At 41.8% G+C, this 20,527-nt stretch overlaps 1 protein-coding gene across 2 annotated transcripts in view; it reads right to left on the bottom strand.

Moving 5' to 3' along the window:
• The window catches only part of ANKS1B (ankyrin repeat and sterile alpha motif domain containing 1B), a 1,110,621-nt gene that overhangs the window by 141,128 nt on the left and 948,966 nt on the right, over positions 1-20,527 (bottom strand). Inside the window, exon 1 of one of the 2 annotated variants that reach the window (XM_064590748.1) lies at positions 6,572-6,735. The exons of the other annotated variant lie outside the window; for it this stretch is intronic. The gene's annotated coding sequence lies outside the window, so the exon portion shown is untranslated. Of the gene's footprint in view, positions 1-6,571; positions 6,736-20,527 lie in introns of those variants that run through there. 2 annotated transcript variants of the gene reach the window in all.

Genomic DNA, 20,527 nt, shown 5'->3' with positions numbered 1-20,527 from the left:
GCTCGATCCCAGGACCTCGAGATCATGACCTGAGCCGAAGGCAGATGCTTAGCCAACCGAGCCACCCAGGCGCCCCTCCCCTGATCTACTTTAGTGGTCTTCTACATGGTCTTTCTGTGTCAATTCCTGCCCTAGTATTATCCAGCCTTCCTAAAACAGCCAGTGGATTCTTTTCAAAGGTACAACAATCACACCGCTGCTTTCCATTCTCCATTTGCTCCACACTGTTTTTAGAATAAAACACAAACTCTTTGCCATGCCTGGGAAGGCTGACCTGCAACCGCCCTGTACTACTCTCTGCTGCCCGAACACACTGCTCTTGTTCCCCCAAAGGCTTTTCCACATGCTGTTCCCTTTGCCTGGAACGCTCTTTCCCCAGCATCTCTGCGTGGCAGGTTGCTGCTCACCATCCGGGTCTCTGAGAGGCACCGTATCCGTGATACCTTCTCTGAGCAAATGTTTTCAGGTAGCATCCTTCCCCTCCATGAAACTCTCAAGCACTTCACCTGCAGTACGGTCTTCACAGCACTTATCACTAGCTGAGATTATCTTCTCCATTTATTTATTGACTTATTTGTTTTGTGTCACTCCTTCCCAACTATCTGCTCTAGAAAACAAGAACCTTGTCTATTTTGTTCACTAGTATATCTCCTGCCCTAAGCAGGCAGACATTCAATAAATATTTCTAGAAGATAGCAGACATCCAATAAATATTTCTCAAGTGAATGAATACACACAGAGATTGTTTCTCAGCTTTAAAGGAAGGGTTGAATTTGCAAAGCTGTCTTTTAAGTCAGTTGCTTAGAATTCAGAATGCATGTTCCTTCAAATAAGCTACAGTATAAATGATAATTAAATATCAAAGCCCACAAAAGTCTACTGGACCCACAGTGGAATAAAATTCTGTGTATGTGCAACAAAAATACAAGAAAATCAACACCATGAATTATCATTGGCATAATATACAATTAAAAAGAAATATTTTAACTTATTTAAATATGGACAAATGACAACTATTATTTATCTTTCATGAGGGTGGAGACACTTGTGGGTATTCTGAAGGGGACTTCAGAGCATTTTCAAGGGCTGGAGAGCTTTCTGGTCCTGGTTTTTTATTGCATATAAGCTCACTTAAAAATGTAGAGCTTTTGGCTCCTTTGATAACAGACATATCATTAGTCACTGGTACCACCCTGAATGCTCATGAGGTGGGTCACTGTTTGTATCAAAAATGTAAAACAGGAAAAACTAGAGTGGTATTCTGGAGGCATTAGGAGAGGGGACTAAGGCAAGAGATTAAGGAGTGTGTGTGATCTGAAAGCTACCTGACCTAAGAGCAATGAATGAGAGGAGAGAAAAAGTCAGTAGTGAGTGGTCAGGAGATGATGGAGGAGAAGAGGTTCTCCCACTAGCTATGAGGAAATTTCATATTCCAAGACAGCTTTCCTGACCAGAGTACTTTAGGGTGGGTAAAAGAAGGAAGAGCCAGTGTGTAAACAATGTTGAAACTTGGGAGGGACTATATATTTTTAATTTGAAGCTTTGTCCCAAATTTGGTTTGGCATGAGTTTTTATGACTAATCTACCAGTAGGGTGAAATAAATAGCATCATTCATATCAGGAGTATCAACCAACCCCTGGGAGATGTTTGGGAGGCAATGCCAGACCTTCCATTCTGGAGGGAAAGCTATACTCCAAGAAAACAATTGGAACCAATTATTTTTATACTAAGTTGACAGTTAGGACAGAAAAAACAAATGCATTAAGAGCCAAGAGATACTGCATATGGTCGGCAAGTCTTTTCTGGAGAAGTGAATCATGGAGATAAAGAGAAGCAGCTTATTTTTACAGTTACATCTTATATTTCTAGAAAAATAACTACAACATGGTCGTGATTTCTAAACACAGGGAAATGAGACTTTTATGAACATCACACAACACAAAACATACAACCTGTTGCAGCTACAACTCTATGCGAGTCACTCTGAAGCCTTAATTAAAACCAAAATCGACCACAAAACTTACAGTTACCAAAAAATTATTCTAATTGATATGTGTTAAAATGAGAGGATGCTCAAAGAGTCTTAATATACAATTTTTCTCTTGCCAAGAGTCTTGGTTTTAAAATGGCCACAAAAACCTAACCCTGACCAATGTTAACTCGAGTACCATTTAAACATATGCCCAAGGGGCAGTCAGATAATGCTCGGGGCACTCACTGGTTCTACCAGTCCTCCCATGCTCTGCAAAGGCAGCTGTCTGTGGTGACAGAGGGGCCAGAGCATGCAAATGTGGGCATCCAGGAAGATCTCAACGCAATCCTTGATCTTCCAGAGTGTGTCCTTGTGGTTGGTCCTGTGAGGTCAGTAGTTTCCATTCAGTTACATTTATTCCAAACCCCAAAGAGATGTATCCATAAAAGTCATTTATAGAACAACTTTGTTTTGAGATTTACCTAAAACTGTACTATCAGGTATTTGGTAACCAAGGGGGATCAGAACATGCATTTTTGCTTCTTCCAGTTCAAGTTTTGCTTTGGTCTTCTCTGCATTTCCTCCTGTTCTCATGTGAGAAAACCACCAGTAAACAGTACCTAAGTCTTTGCTCTGTAAAAACCACAACTAGGAGATATGTGCTAAAGACACAAATTTTTAGGGAATTAATCTAAACAAGCTAATCTATCCTCACAATTTTTTAAAGGAAAAAAAATGACTCAGCTTAATCATATTTGACTCCAAAAAAAACCATCTCATGATTGCATGAGGAGAAAGCAGAAATCAGATGAACAAGAATAGTTTTCGTCTCACACTAGAATTATAAGAAAGGTTAATTTTTACATGAAAATTACATCTACATAAAAATAGATTGCTGGAACAATGCATTATTGACAGTTCTGTGGGAAGATAAATGCACTCATGTAAATGTTCTTTCTCAAGCAAATTATTAAATATATTGACAGTACTGTACTTTGAAAACAATCACTTTAAAGAAATCAAATATCAATATAAGTGTAAAGACATCATAGCTAATGTAATCTTTAACTCAAAGAAATATGTATGAAACAATTTTTTTCTAAGGCTTATTGATATACATTGTTATTAAAGTCAATGGTAAACATTTATGCTTTGTTCCTGTCTACTGTCCATGGAAGGAAAAAAATAGGTAGCCAACTGGTAAATCTGGATTCTGTTCACACTTCCATTGTCATGGAGAAATGCTGACACTCATGGCCTGTGAAAGACCTAGTACTTTGATTACTGGTATTGGCACTTGGAAATCCTAAATCTGAGTTACTGCTCTAAGTCTAAAATATGTAAAAATCAAACATATCTATGGAAATACAAATGTTTTACGCATGACCATTAATGACTTTAATCAAGCAGAACTCCAAATTAATTTTGCTAATTGTTCATTCCTCCCGGGACATTAACTGGCTTGATGGATATTCCTGGGACATATGTTGACACCAGCATCTGGTCAGAAATAGGGACATCGATAAACTCTACCCGGTATCTCTACAGACTCTGCCAGTGCTATAAACACTGATGATACTGAAGCATTTATTTCAATAAAACATTTGGAGAACATGTCTGCCTTACATTTAGAGAAAGGATAAGCCTGCTTTAAAACCCATGGTACTCAAAAATGCTTACTCAATGAATGATGCAATGTGAATGACTTCATAATAAGCTGGAAAATATCTGCCAACATTTACAAGAGGATAATAACATCACAAATGATTATTGGGAATGCCTTTCCTGCATAATGTACTGTCTACGAGCTTATACTCTATTTGGAACATGTAGAGTGACTTTAAACAAATACTACTATTTTAAAGAAAGCAATTCCCTAACATTTCATACCTACTGTACCATTTGCAGTAAATTATTAGGAAGAAATGTATCAGAATTCAATACACATATACAGAATTGGTTACACCTGCAAACTTTTAGATTGTTAGCAACTGCTCAGCGATTGTCACTTTAAATTGCTGACAAATAAATGCATTGATACAGTTCTGTTAAAAATTCATTACCCCAAAGTATCTTACTTAATACTGCACCATGCTATATTTCAAAATTATTTTAATGGAGATTTGATCTCCCAGTAGAGGCAAAACACTTTGTTCTCTGTCTCTGGTTCCCCTTAGTAGAACTGTAACAATATATAAGGTTTCTCATTCCTGATACAAGGATGTATAGTTACCCTACTATCACTGATCAAGGAAAAAATATTGCTTCTACTAAAAGTGCCAAAGCGCATCAAGCAAAGTAATTCCAATGCAGTAAAATTGAGTTTGGCAATTAGCAACTGCAGGACAAAGTTCCCATCCTTGAACAAGGAGCTCTAATTCTTCACTGCTTTTCCCCAAAATCGTATCTCCCTTTGCATTCTGAAGCTTTCAAAAAGTCTTTGTAACAATTTTTTGTATATCACTGTCACTAAGTCTCCTAGGTAGCACGCAACTGTTTTAATTTCATTTATACCAGTTACTCCTTTCTCTACCATCTGAGTCCAGGAGGATCACTGCCATCAACACACCAAGCGTTACTCACGACTGACAGAACAACAGAACGGAACACTTCTGAAGAAGGCTTTACGGTGGAATAAAACCAGCACAAGTCATTACAGCCTATTTTGTCACAGAGCCATCAACAGTATGGACTCAAATAACCCAGATACCACTGGCATCTCCTTGCCTAAGCTCATTTGCGGAGTACAAAGAACACACAGGTTTCGAAGCAACCTCTGAGACGTTTGCTAATTTTCTTTCCTCTTTCCCTTCTGGCTCCAAACTTCAACAGGAATCTACCCTATTGTAAAGACTCTCAGAAGAGAATTGCAGACTCCCTTAGTAGTTTGGGTCAACGTTCAGAAAAGTCTTCAGTTGTACCTAAATTCCTTATGTAGCCCTTCCAACACTATTTCTTCTAATTCTGTCTTTCCAGCTGCAAGAGCCCCTATAGCAAGTATACTAATATAAGTATCTAAGAGTCATTAAAGACCTCAAAGTTCTTACGCATCCATTCTACAGATACAACATATTGGGCATATATATATGCAGCACGGGGACTGAATTTTTAGTCTTCTAAAACTAACATCTCAGTCACTCGGAGAGGAGAAATGGTAACCGCAGTGAGTACTAGCCTTCCTGGTCAATCTCCGAAAATGCAAAGCCTTCCTGAGCTGCCTATTTGTTTTAGGGGCTTATGTTTGCAGACAGCTGGTATTCTTGGAGAGAAAAGAAACAACTAACCAACCAACCAACCAACCAACCAAAACAAAACAAAACAAACAAAACAAAACAAAAAAACAACACGCGGCAGGGGCAGTATCCTTACAAAAACAAGTCCTTGTTTCGCTTTGGCAAGTTTCAGCCTGGAGTAAAATTACGTCCAAGTTACAACCACGGAAATTGGGGTTTCAATAGAAATGCTGACCCGACCTTCATGAAAGCAGCAAATTGCAGTCTCTGCTGCTCTGTTACTGCTCTCCAAGGCGTTCCATTGGAAGGTCCACGTCCACGTCCCCCTCCGATTAATCGATGTATAAAAAACACGAGGAGAGAGGGCACGCTCAAAACCAACCCTTCCAGGGTCTATTCTTCCTGCTACTCCTCAAAGGTGATTCAAAGCGCACCTGGAAATTACATGGGTTGTCCTGGCTTTTTAATTTTGAAAACAGATGACCTTTGGAAAATATATACTCGTGAAAGTCAAATCATTTGTTGAGAGCTCCAGTAATTTACCGCTTCAAACTCCTCGCAACCGCGAAGATGAGGAAAGGGAAAATGTGCCCAACCCGGAGGGTGGGAGGTGGGGGAAACCAATAAGCAAACCACGTTTAAAAAAAAAGGCCCACAGTGTAGAGACCGCTAGCCTGGGCTGCAACAAATGCCCCGGCAAACCCTTCCCGCAGCCTTCCCGGATTTTCCGACCCAGCTTCCTTTTTCCTTTCCTGCCCCAGCTGCCGCCCCACTTCTCGCAACCGCATCTTGGCGAGCAGGGGCCGTGGGCAGCGGGGGGAAGCCGTGCCCCGTGCCCCGCGCCGCCCGCGGCCACCCCGCTACTCACCCGAGCAGGTCGGCACTAGCGACGGCAGGGGCCGCGGGCTGCCTGCGAGCCGGGATCCGCGAGGGCTGGCGGGCTCCGGCCCCCGTGGACGCGGACATGTGGCTGGAACCTCCGCTCCCTAGCCGTTGCCTCTGAGCATCTTTCTGGGCGCCCCCAGCGAAAGCGAGCGGCGAGGCGAGGGCGAGCGCGCCGAGGAGGGGCGGGAGAGGCGCCGAGCCTGGCCGCGCCGCGCCGCGCCGCGCTGCGCCGAGCGCCGGGCTCTCCCCGCCGGTTCCCCGGGCCCGCGCGCGCGCGCCCCCCGCCGCGCCCCCCACCCCGCCGCGCGCCCTCGCACGCGCCCGGCCCCCCGCGGCGCGCGCCAGCCCCGGCGGCGCGTCCTCCCCCGAGCGCCGTCTCCAGGGCTGCTGGCGGCGCTCTCCATTGTTCTGCCGCGGCTTCCCGGGGGTGGGCGGCTGGGGCGGTGGGAGGTGTCGGCTTAGTTGTCGGGGAGGGCTTACCACTCAGCCGGACCCTAACTGCGAGAGCGACGCGGGCCCGGGCGCGGCGCGCGGGGGCTGCAGAGCGCCTAGCACCGCGGGCTGCTGGCGCGCGGGGGCTTCCTCCTCCCGCCCTCGCTCCTGCTCGGCGCCCGGCGCATCCTGTGTTACTATGGATATTCTCGCTCTTCGCCGCCTCCTCCTCGCGCTCTGAGGCCGCCGCAGCGGCGGCAGCCAGGCAGCTCCGCAGGCGCCCAGGTGACCAGCTCGGCAGCGGCAGCAGCGGTAGCGGCAGCCGCCACCGCCGCCGTCACTGCCGTCGCAGCCGCCGGGGGAGAGGGGAGGGGGAAGAGGGGGAGAAAAAAGGTCCCGCTTTACTCCCGAGGCCACCTAGGTTTGCTCCCACCAACCGAGCTGCTGCGAGTTCACGACGCTGGAGAGGCCACCTCCATCCTCCACTTGTGTGGACTGGTGGCACCACCCGAGCGACTAGCGTTCCAGCGGTTCTCTGAGCGCAACGATCAGCCCCCAGGAGACCCAGAGGGCCACGGTTAGGTTAACATTTTTAGTTAAGATTTTGGTACGGTTCAAACACACCCTTCATCCCTGCCCCCGGTTTCCGCCAAAGTTACCATTGTACTACTACGAACAGTTGTATAAATTTATTCTCTTCAAAATCATGCCAATTAAATGAGGGACACCTGACCGCAAACGACAAGGCCTTTCACCCATTCTTAAAAATCCCAATAGTTCTTCCTTGCCATGGATAAATAAAAATAATGTGTGGTTTACAGACTGCTTACTTCCATACCGTTTGAATGAACATATCTGGCAACCCACGCACTTTAGTTCTTTGGTGTTTCAACGTTCCGTCCAAAAGAGTGAGTTGCCCACTTAGTCTGGGATAAGAACCGCAGATTCCCACAAAGGATACCCATCGTCTGAAAACAAGGTAACAGCACCCAACCTGTCCGTGAAAAATAGTTTGGAATGAGATACTTCAAATATTTAAGGAAATGTACAACATTCCGATGAACTCCAACAGTACTAATCAGTCTGTTTCTCAGGGTACTTTCAGTTTCTAAACTTTAAGAGTGCACATTTATTGTTTTAAGACCAAAGAAAACAAAGATTTTGATCAACTGCAAACGTCAGGCACTAAAATAGAAATGTGAATCAGTTTTTAAATACTATGCAACATTTACTGAGCACTTATAATTTGCCAGGCATCTGTAAATTATCTCATTTAATTCTCAGAACCCTAGGAGGTAAGTTTTATTATTATCCCCACTTTACAGATGAAAAATAAAAGGCTTAGATCTGCAGCTCGTAGTTATGGGACAGCATTCATTTCCTTAAACAAGAAACATGAAATGTCCACTGTTTTGTCTATTTTCATGTCATTGTGTGTTTTTGTGAGATTCAAGTTAATAGTATATTCTGAAGCCACCCCTTTAGCAAGAGCCAGGGCTGGGATATAAGCCCAGGCCTGTGAGGCCCCAGAGTGCGAGCACTTAATCGTATACAAATAATTTCTCCTTTACAGAAGGAGTTCATGAAGCTTTTTGATTTTACATCTTACATATATAGAAAGAGAAACAGATTGGACATGATCTGCCTTCTTGACTGGGGCATGTTTGCATCTCTCTGTTTTTTTTTGAGATCAGCAAGCTTTCAATGGGTTTAGGAGTCAAACACATGAGACTTGGGGTGGGATAGGTGTTTTCTTGGTTTTCCGATCCTGTGAATGACTGAAGAATGACATTCCCCAGGGCATCACTCTCTTCTGGATATTGTTCTCCAGCAACAATATTGGGCTCGTCCAAAAGATGCCCTTTGTTAGCAAGGAACTACAGGCTCTTTAGAAAGGAGGCATGCTCTCATTTTTGTATCATCAAGTCTTCTGCACTCCAGAGTCATTTGGGACCTATAGGCCTTTTTGTGTCTGTGCCACCTCTAGAGAATGATGGAAATCGAATTCTCTGTCAGCATTCGTGCTTGGCTAGTGAAAACCTGAGGGAGCCGGGAGGAAGAGTTGCTGTCCATGGTAGCTGGTGCTGATGCTCCATTCAGCATAATCAGCTCATATATTAAGTACTAAAGACCTGGAAATTAACTTCATCCCAGCACTAATGGAATTTGGCAGTAACCTCCAGGTATGCATATTAAAACATAAAGGCTTTATCAGTGTAGTCTCCTACTGGTTTGGGTAAAAACATTAATCCACAGAAGAATGACTTTTTACTCTCTGGCACTAAAATAGCCGCTACTTACAGTTGAAATTTTAGACATTTTAATGCTCTAGGACAGCATAAAGAATATAAGAGATCATCTTCTGAAACACTCTCATATTGTAGAAAAGGAAATTGATGCCAAGAATGGTTAAGTCACCTGCCTAATGACCTACCCTAACTAGAGACAGGAGCAAAACCATGAATTCTTGCCACTTGGTCAGACACTTAGCATGATATTATGGTGCCCCAGGATATTCAATGCCAGACTTATTTCTTCCTTCAGTAATTTTATATTTTTGCTAAAAGTCAGTTAATTTCTAATTTATATTATTTAAAATGAACTATAGCCTCATGTTCATTTACTTGGGGGAATCCACATTTTGTTTTTATTTTTTATTTATTTATTTATTTTTAAAGATTTTATTTATTTATTTGAGAGAGAGAGAATGAGAGAGAGCACATGAGAGGGGGGAGGGTCAGAGGCAGAAGCAGACTCCCCGCCGAGCAGGGAGCCCGATGCGGGACTCGATCCAGGGACTCCAGGATCATGACCTGAGCCGAAGGCAGTCGCTTAACCAACTGAGCCACCCAGGCGCCCTCCACATTTTGTTTTTAATACACTGGTTATATTAAGTAATATACTGTCCCTTGAAACATGAAACAATTTAGAAAAAACTCTTATAGCACCAACTCCCAACTTCCCTATATCCCAGTGAAAAGTAAAGCATCCATTCCAAGTCATCAAGAATGCAACCTTCTCTAACATAAACTACTTATTTAAGAACAGCAATTTGATATCAGAAGGGACTAACATTTGGAATTCCCCAATCTCCTGTATTCTTTCTTTGCATTAAAAAAAATTATCCAGAAGACTATGTTGAATATTTTAGTCTCACAAAGTCTAAAGATGACGGTAAGTTCTAAGAGATATGTGAAACACTAATATGAGTCCCTTTATATAAATTTACAGGAATAGAATTTGTTTTGATGTAGTATTTTGCAGTAGTTAATTAAGCTCCTAATTTTGGAATCAGACCTATGGGTTCAAGTAATGGCTATTTCACTTAATAGCTTTGTAATCTTGAGTATGTTACTTAAGTTTTTTGAGCCTTATCTTTCCACCTTGCAAAACTGTTATATGGTAATATAACATATATGTTATATTGGATAATGTGATATATGATAATATATTAGATATTGGTTTATGATAATAATGGAAATTACTTCATAGACCTGTAGTTAGGAGGAAAGGAGATTACACATGTGTGGTGCTCTTTTTGATGTGCCAGTTTGCCTAGGTTATAGTTCCCATTTACTTAATCAAACACAATCTAGGTGTTGCTGTGAAAGTATTTTGTAGATGTGATTAAAGTCCGTAATCAGTTGACTTTAAGAGAGATTATTCTAGATAATCTGATTGATTCAATCAGTTAAAAGGCCTTAGGAGCAGAGATGAGGCTTCCCTGAAGAAAAAGCAGCTCTGTCTGTGAATGGCAAATTCAGCCCCTGCCTTAGAGTTTCAGCCTGCCCTTCCTGATGGCCTGCCCTACAGATTTCAGACTACTTAGCCAGTTCCCACAATTACACAGGCCAATTTCCTGCAATAAATATCCTGGTGCATATCTACCATGGTTCTATTTCTCTAATTGAGCCCTAACTTACACACTTTGTAAAGTACTAACTGTAGTATCTGGTACATAATGACCCCCCCCCCCCCCCGCCAATGTTAGCTCAAATGTTTTTAGCAAAACCTTTATTGTATACCTGCCACATTCACAGTATCAAGGTATGCACCTTGATAAAAATGTCTAAGAGTTCTGAAATAGAGAGAGATGCCTATTGCCTTCAATGATAGCAACCTCAACCAGGAAAGGATTCAATATTTTAGTAAAATTTCCAGGAAAACAAGGGAAATGAGCCAACCAGTGTTGATTTTTTTTATCTGGAGCTATGTAGTGGAATCATGCAAATCTAGTATGATGGCCGCTTCCTGAGTTAGGAAGACAATGAATAAAAAGGTAGGCTCTCCTCTCTCAATAGATCCAGATGGATTTAACATCTGAAATTAGGAAGATCAGTTTTCATGGATCAACATGTAATTCCATGATATAATACAAATTTATTTATGACTGTTGGTCTTAAGACAACTAGAATTATATATTTAAGAGAACTGCCTTGAGATTCTTGGAGGCAGAAATCCTCTCATACTTAAAAATATTAAAGGAAAAGATCTTTCTTGTTTCAATGTTAGCTTAATATCCTACATTATTTATCTCACAGCTTTTAATTTGTTTTGAGCATTTCTGAGCAAAGAAAAAATACTTTAAAATTATTTAAAAGCAGGCATGGCACAAACCTACTTACACAGAAGCTGCCTCTGTCCTTCAGAATTATAATGTCAGGCATACAAAACTTAAAGCTGGAAATATCTCAGGTCAGTAAACAAAGTCCAGGGAGGAATTCTCGGATATAAATAGGATTAAGAGGTGATGAGATAGTAAGAGAGAGGGAGAACCTTTTGACTTTCAATCAAAGCTCTGATAATTCAGATTCCATTTAGAAAATGCTTGTTTTAAGTCTTGTATTTGTGTGTGTATTCACTAGACAGAGCTGTCCCATGATCCTTTATACCACATTAATGATTTTTTTTGTAGTGACATAAAAATACTTCTGCTCATTATATCAAGATTTAGTGAATGCCTGTGATGTCAAACTTGACTTGGGAGCTGAGGGATAGCAAGGTAGATTACCGATGGACTCTAACTTTGTGGAACCCTTTTTCTGAGTAACTCCAGTTTATCCTTATGGATTTCAACTAATATGTAACTTATTCCAGAAAAATTTTTATACATCTCTGCACTGGCCCAGGCAAAATTCTTTTGCTCTCACAGTAACTTTGCTTTCCCTAATATAGCATTTATTATTATTCTTTTTGGTAATTACTTATTTAGTTATGGATCTCCCTATAAGACTGCATGAAGTCAGGGACCCTTCTTATATGATCCTTTATTTATGTTTACCTTCTGATGCCAAATAGGCATTAGGAAAATATTTGTCAAACAAGTGAAAGAAAGCTTGGGACATGTCGAATTTTAGTTGTTCTCCACATAGACACATGCAGAAAGCAAAAGGAATATAAATCTGAAGCTCAGGAGAGAGGTGAGGACAAGAGCTATGGATTTGCTATCTGCTGATTTCCTGATAGTTAGAAGGCTTGGGAGTGGGATGCCATCAACTAGAACTACATGTAGAATTATCAAAGAACTTTAGACAGCACCCACATTTTCCAGTTTATACTCTGGGATGAAGCATGACCCATTGCTAGGCTAGAAAAATTTTAGAAAACTCCACACTCAAATAAATCTTTTTAATCATGTGAACAAGTTTCTAATAAAAAGACACTTCAGAACTAAGCTATGTAAAAGATATGAATATGGACTTATAATCATGATATGGTAGAACCTTACCTTTCAACATGTAGAAAGCAGGGTATTGAATTTTGAAAAACCAAAGTTGGTGTGTGTAGATAGAGAGCATGGGACATAAGCCAGAGAGACAGACCCTGTGTACTGGGGAAGAAACAGGATCATGGAGTTCTATAAGAGGTAGGCATCAGGGAAGGCTCAGAGTAGTGAACGGGTGTGTGTGGCTATTGGTGGGGTATGTCTACCATAGAAGCAGGACAATTCTCCCTTATACTCAGGGTGTGCTTGACATTAATGAGATAAATAAGGTATAGGTTGACTTCCACCACTCATAGATTGTATTATTTTTATTGCATGATCATACTTTTGCTGTGGAAAAATTCCTTTAGTTGGATAGCAAATTTAAAACAATTTATAGACTGCCTATTAACCGTGGGTATATTTACTACCAAGCTAACACAACCCAGAATGAGCAGAAGGGATTTACACTTTTTCCTGAAGGCAAGCAGGCTTGGAATCCAGGGGGAATGAATGTAAACACAGAGGCCCATCTGCCAGGAATGTTCTGCCCCAGTCTTCTGAATTAAGACCTAGGGACTTCTTTTGGATGTTAACTACATTCAAGGCCTGAGCCACACACAGCTCCACTGAGCCATAGCTAAGACATTAGCTTGCATCTTTTGCTTACAACCAGCCCCTGGGAATCAGTTCTAGCCTCATAATACAGGGGTTAAATACTTCATCCCTCTAACACCTTTAACCAACAGAGCAGCTGTGCTCAACACTTGCAGCAAGGTGAGCCACGAGAGGGCAATGCTCCAGTAACCTGATCCGGATGTCTGTTTTACTAAGTAGGCATATATTCCAGACTTCCCAGGGCGACCCTCTTTAAGTGAGTCAGACAGACCATTTTGATTCAGAATTTTGATTTTTGATTCAAATTTTGATTCAGAAGAATATGGTTTATAGCACATTGGAGATTATAGCACACTGGGTCCTCAAGGAGGTAGTGTAATGTATAGAATGTATAGAAAAAGGCTGTAGGCTCAGACCTTGGTTCAAATCTGACTCTATCATTTACTAGCTGTAGACCTTGAAAAGTTACTTAATCTTGCTGCACTTCAGTTTCTGCCTCTGTGAAATACGGATAATTGTGTTTTAGGGGTTAAATGAGTGCACCCATGTAAAAATCTAGCATGCTACCTGTTACGCTATAATTATTCAACCAGAGAATTAAGTTCACCCTAGGATTAATTCATAGGTCTTTAGAATCAAGAGGCTACTCCAACTTACCAACTCAACTAAGTAACAAAACTCCTTCCTATCGTAGCTTCTAGTCTGCTTATCAGCTGTGTAAGTGAGGAACAGCTCATGCCCCTGGGAGTGGACAGAAACTTTTTCTAATGTAGACTCATATAAAAGAGGTTTTTTTTTCCTCCACAGGATTTTATGTAGGACATGATAGCCTATCATTCGATGGTAATTATGTATATCATTATGCTAATTCTCCAGCAGTGTCCATTAAGGCTGTTAACATACACTAGAGGGGCAAAGGGAGAAAGAATTACATATAAATATTGAAAATAATTTTGGATTGGAATAACTGAATCTCAGGATAGGAAGGTGTGGTTGATGCCCACTGTTTTTCTTGCTTGACACCCAGTCCCTTCTATTTCTGTTAGCAATTGATTTTTCACTGGAGACCCACTCCTTCAGCCCTCAGCCATGAAATCCTAGAAAATCCTAGAAGAGCTGACCACAGAGTGGACCCACGATCCACTGGCCAGTCAAAGGATTTTGTCACTCAGTCACAGGGGATCTTTCAGGGAAGTTTAGGACCAGGATTCTGCTGGAATACTGGGAAAGAGAAGCTCTGTTTTCATTGAGGTTTCTAAGTTGGGGACACTGACCTTGCCAGAGTGCTGGGCTTAATGCCTGCAGCTGCCAAGGGCCATCCCGTGGAGAGGGTCTGCCTAAGGGTAAAGCCAGTGTAGAGGAAAGCAGAGCAGCGACATGGAGTGAAAGACTGAGTGATTCCAGGGATAGCTTTCAAGGCTCCTTCAGTTCTGCCTAAATGAAACCTCTCCATTTTATCAATATGAGCCACTAAATTCCTTGTTTTGCTTCAGGCATTTTGAGTTTGTTTTCTGGCACTTGTAACTGAAAGTGTCCTGACTTACTCAGAAGGGAACTTAAATGCAATTAATGCTGTTTCAATCTCCTCTACAACTGCTAATGAAGAGTCACTCAACAAAGACTTGGACTCTTCCAGTGCTAGGGAGTTCATTACCAGCTGAAGAAGCGTATCCCATCTTTGGGGCTTTTACTACTACAAAAGACTTTCTTACACTGAGCCAAATCTTCTTTTCTGACAGTTTTGTGTCTTACCATTTATTTTGTACCCACCAGGGGCCAGAGGCCATGTGCTATGTTATGCTAATAAATGCAAATTTATTATCTTATTTAATTCTCAAAACAACATTATGATATAAAAATTATTTTGAAAGCCACTGCAGAAACCCAGATGAGAAATGATATTGGACTGAATAAAGTAAAGGCTGTGGAGGTGGGGATAAAGAGGATGAGGATGGACCAGAGATAAAAAGATGTAGCATCTCCGTGACTTGGTGATTGAATGGAGGTTGAAGGCAAGAAAGAAAATGGAGTCTCGGATGAACTCCAGAAATTAGATAGATGGTGAAAAAATGGGGAGGACAACGTGGGTGGGAAAAGATGAAGGTTCTGCTAGTTGTCTCAACAGGTGCAATAAAACAATGGGGTCAATGACAGGGGGCACATGATAGTTCTATACTTTTTAAAATATTTTAATGGAATCAGGTTTAAAGAACAGAATTTGATGCACAACAAAAGCAAATATTTTAAAAGTATGTGCAATTTTTTGCATAATCTTTTATCACATGAGTGCATGTCAGAATAACATGCTTATGTTCAGCCCTCAAGATTGGTTTCTCTCTTGTCTTCTCCTGCCAACACCCTGGGAGGCAGAGGAAGGGAGCCAGAGAACTCAGCATGAGGATGCAGCAGAGTTTGCCTGAGCCTCGGGGGACAGGATTCTGACTTTGAGGTCCAGGATCCAAAAAGAAGTGCATATCTGTGGAAGATGTTTCTGGGAATACGAAAGAGACATGAAGGGAGAAAGCATATTTCTTGTGTCCCTACTCTGGTTATATAGATATGTAGATATCTATATAACCATATATATATATATAATATTTATATATATTTTAAGTATATAATATTATATACTTATTTATATATAATTATATATTAAGTATATATTTATTTATATATTATTTATTTATATATAATTATTTTATGTATAATTATATATTAAGTATATAATATATATATATATTTTTTTAAGTAATCTTTACATCCAATGTGAGGCTCAAACTCACAAGCCTGAGATCAAGAGTACAATGCTCTATTGGCTGAGCCAGCCAGGTGCCCGATCTTGTGTACCTACCAAGCACCTCACCTTTATATGCACTACCTCAACAATGCTGGAGGGTCTTTGTTATTACTTTAGTACCATCTTTTCTCCAGATGAAGAAATTGTGAAGGCTCTGAGAGACTAAGTAATTTTTCCAAGATCAAACAGCACTAGAATTAAATCCAGAATGTATGGCTCTGAGATCCATGATTTTTCATTATGCCATGATGTTTCCTTAATTAACAGGTGTAAGAATTTTTTTTAATATTTATTTATCTATTTGAGAGAGGTGGAGGGGAGAGGGAGAGAAACAATCTTAAGCAGACCACACCCAGTGGGGAGCCCAATGAGGGCTCGATCCCATGACCCTGAGATCAGGGCCTGAGCCAAAATCAAGAGTCAGACGCTTAACAGCTGAGCCACCCAGGTGCCCCAAGATATTTTTTAGTTGACAAAATATATTTACATGCTACTTTAATTAATCCTTGGAACAATAACCCAGAGGCTGGTATTGCTAATATTGCTTTTATTTGATAGATGAGGCAGCGGAGTCCCTGAGAGGTCCAATGACTTGGTCAAGGTCACACAGCTAGTAAGTAGCATAACCATGGCTAGGATTCAAAATTCCTACCCCCCAGTCTCATGTATTCTCCTATGACACTACAGCTGCTGCATCAGGCAAGCTGCTATGAAGGAGAGCTTTGTCACAACAGTGACTGATAGCAGCTTTGCTCTAAGACATTCTCCCTTGCAGACCAATGCCCAGCCTGACACTTGGTGGTGGTGTCTGCTGCCCCCCTCACTGGCTCACAAGAGAAAGACCCCGGGAAAGAAAGAACACAGGCTCCCTGAAGTTTCTGATGGGGGCAGGGAGAACCTTTAGTCACTCTTTTCTATTGAGCACTGGGGCGGGGTCTGTAGTGCTGTGCTGGGAAAAGCCACACTTCAGGACCTATGGGATGAGTCAGCATACCCCTGGGGCAGAAACTGCTGTATGGGTAAAAGTAATGTGGGAAGCCACATAAACTCTTTCAGGACGTTAGGCTATCATTTGGTAAATCACTACTTTGCTCTAAATGGGTCCCTGGTGGGTATGGAGGATAAGAATGTTCTAATTGGCGTTTTCTCCGCTTTCTCTCAGCTGCTTTTTCTAATTATGATGTAGACCAAGAAGCTGTTTAATAACTGCTTTATTCTGAATCATTGGATGCTTTTCTAAATATCAAAAATGCCCCTGCAGATCTGCTATATTGAAACATATGGAACCAAATCTACGCGTAAGGAGTGAGAGTGTCAGGTCTGCAGCCCAGTACCCATAAAACCAAGGAGTGACCAAGGCAGTGGGACATCCCTGAGTTTGAAATTCTGAATTAATGGAAAGTGTGTGACAGAGAACCCCATGTCAGGCCTGGGGTGGTGGGTGGCGGGAAGCAGATGCTGAGGGGAGTTCCAGGGTAGGAGTTCCTTTTTCCTACTTAGGGGAGGATCCATAATTCTGATCTGTGGAGGAATCGGGGTCTCTGCCTTGACACATCTATTACAAGGGAGATTTCTGGGGAGTGCAAGGATGTTCCCTGGAAACTGTTTCACCCTATCACTCAGAAGGATCCGGAAACATTTCTTCCTCCCTGGGAGAAAAACAAATGTATTAGGGCTCACTTTTGCTCTTACAAATCTGGGTTACTAAGTAAATGTCCAACAGAATTGCTAGGACCTAATACTATTTTTGCGTAGTAGTTATTACAGCAATGATACTTTACATTTATAGAGCATTAGAAGTTTTTAAAGCACTTGCATATTCATTGTTGATCAGGGCTGGCCTCACGGACATGTGACTAATGCTATCGCACAGGGCCTGGCTCTTAGAAGGCCACTGCAGTTGGTTGAATGCTCTGCAGTGGCGGTCTTGTCATTTCAGATACTTTTAACTTCGAATTTGTGTTTTGTAAGTGAAGTCTGATAGGACTATGGACCATGTGTTGTAGGGCTTAGAACCTCAGCTTACATGAGGTCCTGCCTTCCTGGGATGAGTTTTTGGCTGGCTGCTCCCTACCTCCTTCTGCCTAGGGTGCTGCCTGCTGATTCCCTCTCTGGCTCACCCCACAACCACCATTGCTCTTTGCCCGGGGCGGGGGTGGGGGGGTGGGGGTGGGTAGGAATCAGGTGGCATTGATGGGGCTAGGGAGGGGGCTGGCCTGCTTTCAGCCCTTACCCTTCTTCTCCCCCTAGCGGTGGTGGGTAGTCTTGGTATGGAGGGTCACCGACCCTGCGGCATTTGGGAGAGGCAAGGCAACAGCCATCCCTGCCTTGAGCTGCAATTCATGGTGTGTTTGGTGGGCAACATGGTGGGTGACTCAGCAGGGGCCTCTCACTCACATCCAACTCAAATATCAAGCACACACTAGCCTAGAGACTGTTATCCCTTGGCTGGGGCGGGGGGGGAGTCACTCAACTGCCATAGGTTGGGGTGGTGGGCCTGTGGAATGCAGAGGCTGACTTCCCTACCCGTAGCCAGGCTTCACATTTTGCTTTTGTACGGGGTCCTGCAAAATATGCAGCTAAACCTGTCGTTAACGTTCATTATGCTACCATCAAGCTAGATAGGACAAGGGTGTTGCTATATTGTGTCTACTGCCATTATTACTTCTGTTACTGGAGGCCACCATTCCTTCTCTGTGACTTGCGCTGGGGCAAGCACTTAACAGTATGCTACCTTATTTAGTCCTCACAACAAATGTATGAGGCAGAGGGCTTATACATTGGGGTGGTCCTCAACTTCTCAGTTTTAGTTTTCTCATCGTAAAACTATACAATACTACCTTCACAAGGATATTTTGAGAATGGAAATAAGATGGTGTGTGTATAGAGAGATATATGGAGAAAATTGTATTCGCCTGTATTACTCTAGCACTGCATTTGTTTGGAAGAAAAAGTTGATAAGCTCTGTGAGGAAAAAGGGTGAAACCTCTCCACAGACATACTCAGGTAACTCAAGAAGGTTGCTTAATTTCTGCACTTAATGATAAGGAGAGGAATTTGCATTGTTCTCAGGAGAAAGGTGGTAAAGAAAGAGGAGTCACTGAGGGCAAAGGCTTTGTTGGGGAAGAGTGACAATATGCCATTCAGAGATTGGGAATACTGAATGAGGCTTTAAACAAATTGTTTGTGTTGGGTTTATGCTGTAAACACCCCCACCTTCCCATCATCTGAAATCTTCAGTAAGGGCTAAGTAACTGACTAATGCTTTTGTGTGTGATTAGATTAACAGGGAGAGGGTCTCAAAGAGGTATTGAGGTTCGCATCCATGTTGGCACAAATGAAAATAGCATGTGTGGACACATTTGCCAGATGAGTATAGAGCTAGTGCTGGGTTATAACATTATTCTTTGATTGTTTCCTCTGGATGATTTCACTTTTTGTTCAGGCCATGTACTTTGGAGGGGGGAGCATAACAGTAGCTATGTATATTTCGTTTAGTTTATATTTTCCCATGAGCTCCACCACCAGGCTGCGCACACAGTAGACATTCAAATGTTGAGGGCTGATCAATGTGAGTAGTAACTACTAAGGGAAAGAAACTAATAGGACCTAGTGTAATCATTTCAACAGGCTTTTGATGTAGGAATTGGTCTTTGCAGTTTACAGATGAGGTATCTGAGGCTCAGAGAGGCCAAGAAACTACAACTACGAAGTGGCAAAGCCAAGATACAATTCCAAGCCTCTGGTCAATGAAACCTTAGCAGACTATCTAGAGTTTCAGTGTCATATAAACCAAATATTACACATTGTATATATTTTAAAACCCCACTGAAATCAGAAGAAGAAGATGAATTGATTTTAAAAACATTCTTAACAAATAAAAAGTAGAAAAGGGGAGGAAGAACAAGAACATAAGAAAAAAAAACACATGGCATAACTTAGTTATCCCTTAGATAATTGCAGGGTTGTACTGACATTACTCATTGTACTGTAATGACACCAAAAAGGAAAAATGTGCCAGGTAGAAGCAACATTTGTGCAAGAAAAGCCTGCCTCAAATGTGTCTGAAAGCATGGTTCTTTCTCCAGCCAAGTCAAGTCCAAAGGAGCCCGTGAATAATTGGCTACATTTACCCTTTAAGCAAGTGCCAGTTCTCTCTGCTCGGGTTGATACATCTCCAAACCTCAGGGAGTCAGGCATCAGCTGCCAGCAGCCAATGGGCTTCTGGGCTTTCATAACCAGACCAGGTGCTGATCCATCAAGCTAATTAGCAGCCTGTGGGCCACGGTTAGCTGGGAAGGTAGAGGTTTTTTAACTTTTCCTGACAGACTCTGTGCCTATCTCTGCTTTTTTGAACAAAATATGATCACAAAGTACTATCAGCAACACCACACACACACACACGCACACCATTTAGAATTCAAAAGGAGTGAGGCTAAAAGGAAATATAGGTTTGCTTTAAATGAGAGACTAACAAAACAAAGGGTGAACTTTCACACACACACACACACACGCACACAGTGTATATAGAGTGATTTTTCCCATTTTATGAATCTTCATTTTACTTAGCATAGCATCATCACCGCAGAATGGACTTTCAATAAATGTTTGCTCTTATTGATAATAATATTTAAAACATAAAGAATATAAAAAAGGAGGAAATGGGACAGAATTGCAAAGGAGCAAAAGATACAGCTTGTTGGTACCTGAAATGCATTTGATCATGGGGATCCCAAAAGAACAGAAGAAAAAGAATTAGCTTCAGTGGGAAATACAGAGAACATGTTGAATGTTCAGAAAAACAGAAAACTTAGTTTAATTAAATAGTGTCACCGCAAACCGTAAAGCAATGTGTAAATCAGCAGAGGAAATAATCCAGGTAATT

The sequence above is a fragment of the Mirounga angustirostris genome, unplaced genomic scaffold (assembly GCF_029215605.1).
Source record: "Mirounga angustirostris isolate CCGP_5_RB_7025 unplaced genomic scaffold, mMirAng1.0.hap1 SCAF_5, whole genome shotgun sequence".
Classification (NCBI taxonomy): Eukaryota; Metazoa; Chordata; class Mammalia; order Carnivora; family Phocidae; genus Mirounga; species Mirounga angustirostris.
The sequence above is the reverse complement of the archived record's forward strand: the minus strand, read 5'-3'. Positions and strand labels throughout refer to the sequence as shown.